This window comes from Nothoprocta perdicaria, unplaced genomic scaffold (genome assembly GCF_003342845.1).
Source record: "Nothoprocta perdicaria isolate Ctin4 unplaced genomic scaffold, notPer1 scaffold_157, whole genome shotgun sequence".
Classification (NCBI taxonomy): domain Eukaryota; kingdom Metazoa; phylum Chordata; class Aves; order Tinamiformes; family Tinamidae; genus Nothoprocta; species Nothoprocta perdicaria.
Window position 1 is genome coordinate 884,518 of NW_020454727.1, and position 5,666 is coordinate 890,183.

At 54.6% G+C, this 5,666-nt stretch overlaps 2 non-coding genes across 2 annotated transcripts; one reads left to right on the forward strand and one right to left on the reverse strand.

Moving 5' to 3' along the window:
* Nucleotides 1-5,038: 5,038 nt before the first annotated feature.
* Nucleotides 5,039-5,111, forward strand: TRNAV-CAC. The gene has a single exon. It is a non-coding gene; the product is annotated as a tRNA-Val (tRNA).
* A 296-nt stretch (nt 5,112-5,407) lies between these two features.
* Nucleotides 5,408-5,479, reverse strand: TRNAG-UCC. Its single transcript has one exon. It is a non-coding gene; the product is annotated as a tRNA-Gly (tRNA).
* Nucleotides 5,480-5,666: the final 187 nt, after the last annotated feature.

The window sequence follows — 5,666 nt, forward strand, 5'->3', positions numbered from 1 at the left end:
GGGAGCAAATTGCTTGGAAGGCAGAAAGCGCCCTGGATCTTGTCACCATGGCTGCACAGACACAGCCTCCCGTTATCTGCAGAGGAGCAAAACCCTCCTCCCACCCTCTCCTGCCTCAGCTGGAGCTGATAAAAGAAGAACCAGGCGAAGCAAACAAACAAAACCCCCGCAGAATATACCCCAGCCCAGCCCAGCAAATAAATATCCAGGGAATAAACCTGCCTTTTGCAAAACATTTGTTCCCACGGTGGCTTCAGGGATACTGGAGACATGAGGGACTCAAGTGAAGAGTGAAGGTTATAGAGATATCTATGCAATATATATATGTATTATATATACATAATACATATATATAGTATATATATTATGCATATGTGTATGTATATATATATATGCAATGTATAAAATAGTAACCCAGAAACACCCATTTGCTTAAGAATGATTTTTATCTAGCTGTWTATAAGTGGATAGTTCCAATTTATTAATATATATGGACGCACATACTATTGAAACGATTAGAAATGTTTTTTATGTCTTCCTGTTCGGAACGCACATGTCTARGTTTGCTAAGGAGCTGGAGCCCCTTCTTCCTCCGCGTCGCACTGTGTGCGGGCAGCGACACTAGGGGTGGCAAGAAGCAAGCAGAGCGGGGCGGCAGAATCCAGATGCTCACGAGGTTTGTGCTAACCTGCTGTCGGCATCTGGGCTCCGCCAGCCTTCACCGCGGTGTGGATTTGACTTTAGGAAGTCAAATAAAACACACAAGAACTTGCTTCTTTGGTGGGACATTGGCATGTTCGTTATCACAGCTAAACGGCTTTAAGGAAAATACCAAAAAGCAAATCAACAGTGAAAACTGGCAATGATATGTGTGATATATGAGAGAAATTAGGACTATTGTGGTTGCTCCAGACTGGCTTCCTGCATAACCAGGTAGATTCTGTGATTCTGTGATCACTTCAGTTTGTACTTCATATGTCGGGCTGAACTCAAGCCTATGTTTTAGGGACACGTCTCATTTTGGCCACTTCCCTGGGACAATCATTATTTCAGGTCTTAACTACAGTGGCAGTGGAAAAAAAAATGAACAACTCATTTTTAGTCCGTATCTTTCCCAGATCACGTGGCCACCAAATATTCTAAGGTCTAAGGTGTATGCAGGGAGGAAGTTGTATGTTCAAATCGACTTGAGCTCTGCACAAGATGCCCACACTGCTTGTGTTCTCAAAAAAGCCATTTTCAAGTGGGCAAACAAATGGAAGGAAATAAGAATGCCTGGCCATTCAAAGTTTAATCTGGTTTTCTCTTTTGGGCAGGCCTATACACTTTTGGCTCACCACTTTTTCATCAGKAATGCTTGAAACCAGAAACATTTTGCCTAAATGACAAGTACTGTTTTTATTATTCCTCTTTGCAGCTTCCAAAGAACATCAGGCTGTTCCTTGATTCCCAACAGGCTGAGGGACACCATACTAAATGCCTGGTTCTTCACTAAATGGTTGTTGATGTCTTGCATCTCTTTTCTACACCCATATTTTCTCCCACCGGTAGTTCTTTGACCACCTGTAGCTAAGAGTTACCTGCAGGAGTCCAATCTGTGTCAGGAAAGACAACTCAGAGAGAGATTTTGGCCTCGGATGCTCACAGGGGTGARCTCTTGCTTTGAAACTCCTCCTTTGCATATGGTCTTACCTGGATAAGCTCATTTAGACCGTGACAACAGCTTGCTCAGCCTTGCCTGAAAAGATCAGGCTCTTATTGATAGCTTTGAGCACGCTGTTATCTCCAAATAAAGCATGCGGCTCTCATGTTCTCCCACTGCCATATAATCATGAACATCTGCATAACTATTGTCATAACACCAATACTAATATTAATGATACCGGGGTGAAAATTGGGACTAGCTTCCAGTGCCTTTATTCTCCCGGGCAACCATTTCCAGGCTCTTCCTCTGAAGCTCGTCAGACATGGAGGTGTCTTTGAGAGCCGGAGTTGAGAGCTCGTTGGGAAGGGGCTGCCGATTTTGCCCCACATCCACCAATTGCCAAAGAGCTGCATGGGGGATTTCACAGCACACCGGGTGTTCAGGTGCACAGACCTTTAAATGGGACCTTCCCCTGTCCCGTTCCCTTCCCCTGTCCCTTTTCCCTTCCCCTGTCCCCTTCCCCTGTCCCCTTTCCTTTCCCCTGTCCCTTTTCCCTTCCCCTGTCCCTTTACTCTTTCCCTATCCCTTTTCCCTTTCCCTATCCCTTTTCCCTTTCCCTGTCCCCTTTCCACTCTGCAAGACTGGCCGGGCTCGTGCTGATGCGCAGGGGGGACGTGTCGGCTCCGTGTCACCGTCACCCCTTTTCCTGTCCCCAGTCACAACTAAAGAGGCTGCGGCTGGCTCTGCTCTCCTGCCCCTTGGTGCAGCACAACAAGGTGCCGTTTCTTTCCCACAGAGCCRCCGTTTAACCCCTCTGTTCTCTACRGACCGGGCAGCCCTTCTCATGCACGAGCATCACGCGCTGGCCGCGGTGTCTGCCCCTGCTCCCGCTCAGGGCCGTCCGCCCCTCCTGTCCTCCTGTCCTCCTGTCCTCCTGTCCTCCTGTCCTCCTGTCCCCGCGCTCACCGACTCCCAGCATCCGTGCCACTTGCGTGGCCTCCTTTCCTCTCCGCAACTCCCCTCCGCACTCGGGTGACTGCTATTGTGCCGTCCCCGCCACACAAAAGCCAGCCTGACCTAATTTAAATCAGTGCCATTGAAGCCAGTTCTTGTTTTATCTCCCAGCACAAGGGCTGTGCTCCCCGTTTCAGAGCTGGGGGCAAATGAAAGGCTAATTGGGGGGTTATTGTGCAGGCGGCAGCGTCTCGCCGCCGGGACCGTGGGCGCCGCTGCTCCGAGCTCCCCTCGCTTGCGGCAGCCACGGAGGCTCCTCCGGAAGCGCGGGGGGAAAAAAAAGGGCAGAATGGGACTTTTCAGCCATTGCAGCAAACAAAGCAGAGCACGGCCACGTTGGGCGCGCTGGGGAAAGGGCCGGCTGGGGGAGGGCTCCCTCCTTCAGAAAGGGCAGATGATGGTGACAATAGCAGCGAATAACCGCCCTTCACCTGCAAAGCCCCCGCTTTCCTCTTGCGGAGTGGTTAGGTGGCAGGACGCCCTAGGAGGGGGAGAAGCAGAGGGGGCTCTGGCACACCAGCGGTGCCGGCAGCRGCTGGAAGACTATGGAGGAGAGGAAGCGGGAAAGGCCGGGGCTGGAGCGGGGACGGACACGCTGCCATCCCCCCAGCACAAGGCTGAGCRTCACGGACAATCGGCCTTTGTAAGCAAAGCGAGACAGTGCCCGGGAGCCATTCCAGCCAGTGGCACAAGGGAGCTTTGCTGGAGCCCTCGGCGCCGCCGTTGCCCTGCAAGAAGGATCCAGAGCCCAGGACTCGTTTGCAGTGTGTGTCTCAGCCGGGGAGCTCCCCGTGAAGCTGCACGGCTGCAAATGGTGCTCCGAGGGACAGCAAAGTCACCCGTGTCACCAGGCTACTGGAGACCAACACAGCTCAGCCAGGGACCACCGCGGTACCCCCTGCTCCTGTGTGTTGGGCAGTCCACCAACAACCATGTCTTCTATCTAATTTCTGACCCTGTCTCCCACCCAGGAGGAGTGGGTGACACTCCCATTATTACTTTCCAATAATGTCCTCGGAGGCTGTTCGGGCTGCACCTCTCCTTCCTCCACTGATGCTTTCACTGAAGTGAAGGGGGTCTGTGGAAGAAAATTAGGGTATTCAGATTTTTCCTTAGCAGTTTTAGGCCAGGGCAGCTCCCCTTGCTCCTCTTCCCTACCCTGTTGCTTAGCTTTGCCCCTGCACACCGCGGAGATGCTGCTGCCACCGTYCTCTCCTCCAGACTCTGCCAAATCAGACTGAGTCACCGGCAAGCCCTGCAGTCAAAAGACCCAAGACTCTTTGTGCCTTTGGGTTAAACCAAGAGATTAGCTGCAAAATCACAACCTTAAAAGCAATTCTTCCACTTGATTTATGATGCATTTCTCCCTTCTAAGCTTTTCTCTGCAGCCAGCAAAGTATTAAATGTACTACATAAAATAAAACAGGAAAAATGACATCCTCCCAACACCCCCTGATTTCAAGGGCTGAGGTTAGGTGCAGGAAAGACCAGCCAAGGGAGCACAGGAGTTGCCAGCAGCGTAAGAAGAGGAGYTGGCACCTTCCTGCGGCCTTGGCGGCCACCAGAGCCCTGCGAAAGCCGGCGCCGTGTCCCCAAACCCCCGCTGTGTCCGGCCGGTGTCCAGCGCCTCCGGCCTCGGGAGAGGCGGCTGAGAGGAGAGCCGAGCCCGGTGCCCCCGTGGGATGGGAAATATCCCGCAGGCGCCGGGGATCCCTCCGGCTGCTCCCAAAGCGAAGCCCAGCGCTCCCGGCCGTGCGGGACCCGCTGCSTGCAGCCGGCCGGAGAGCCGCTCCGCTCGCCACGGTGCTACCGACATCTGCTGGCAGCCRCGCGGGGAAGACGAGCCGCCTGTTCCCGAGCGCTCCGGGCACGGGCACATCCCGGCCTCCCTCGGCAGCGCGCGGATCCCACGCGGCCACCCGGGAYGTGCCGGGCCTGGAGGCTACAGGCCAGGCCTGCCCGCTGCCGCCCGCGTCCGGGCGCACAGGGCACCTGGAGGCGCCATGTAGCCATGCCGGGGAGCYGCTCGGGCCAGCTGCCCCTTTCCCTGGCATTTTGGGCTTTCCCGGGCTGCCCGTTCCTTCCAGGCCTCTTCTTCGTTGCAATTTCTTTCCAAGGAGAAGCACTGCGGAAGCGCYGCTGGCCACCTCAGCACCGTCCCCACCACCCACCTCCTCCTTGGCCACCTCGTGTGGTTGCCCAGCCACAGGGAGTGCTCATTAATCACTCKCACTAATCACCCGGACACCCCCAGGGCGGTTCCTAGTGGGTGGGGGGGCGCTTGGGTCACCAAGGGACCCCAATTGGCGCAGGGGGGACAGACGTGACCCCCGCCGCGCGTGCACATGGGGCCTCGCGGGGAAACCTCTTCCACAGCCAGTTTCCGTAGTGTAGCGGTTATCACGTTCGCCTCACACGCGAAAGGTCCCCGGTTCGATCCCGGGCGGAAACATAACTTTTTTTCTTTTTTTTCCCCCCACCCTTTTAATCTTGCTTATTTCCCCGTTTTAATTTTCACCCCGTCATACACACTTTTAACCCGCTCTCCCGGCGTTTCCCTGCGTGCCGCGAGTTGGGAGATGAACAAAGGCAGCGTGTGCTGCACAGCAGAGGCACTGCCTTGTATTCCCTGGGCGCCGACATTCGCACCTGGAAGAAATAAAACGCAGCCAAAAGACGTGTTTTTCGTGTAGAAACTTCCTGAATTAATTTGAAATTGGAAGGGAATAAAAAAGGGAAAATAACTGCTGCGTTGGCCGGGAATCGAACCCGGGTCAACTGCTTGGAAGGCAGCTATGCTAACCACTATACCACCAACGCCCTGCCATACAKCCCTACCGGAGCCCTCAGGAAGCCTCCGCGCCGGGCGCAACCACCGCCGCCACCGGGGGGTGGCGCGGGCCGTTGAGGACCCGGCACGAAGGGACCGAGCGGGCCCCAAAGGACCGGGAACGCTGCCACGGGGTCTCTCTCGGAGAACGGCATGGGAAAGGGAATCCTCCCTGAG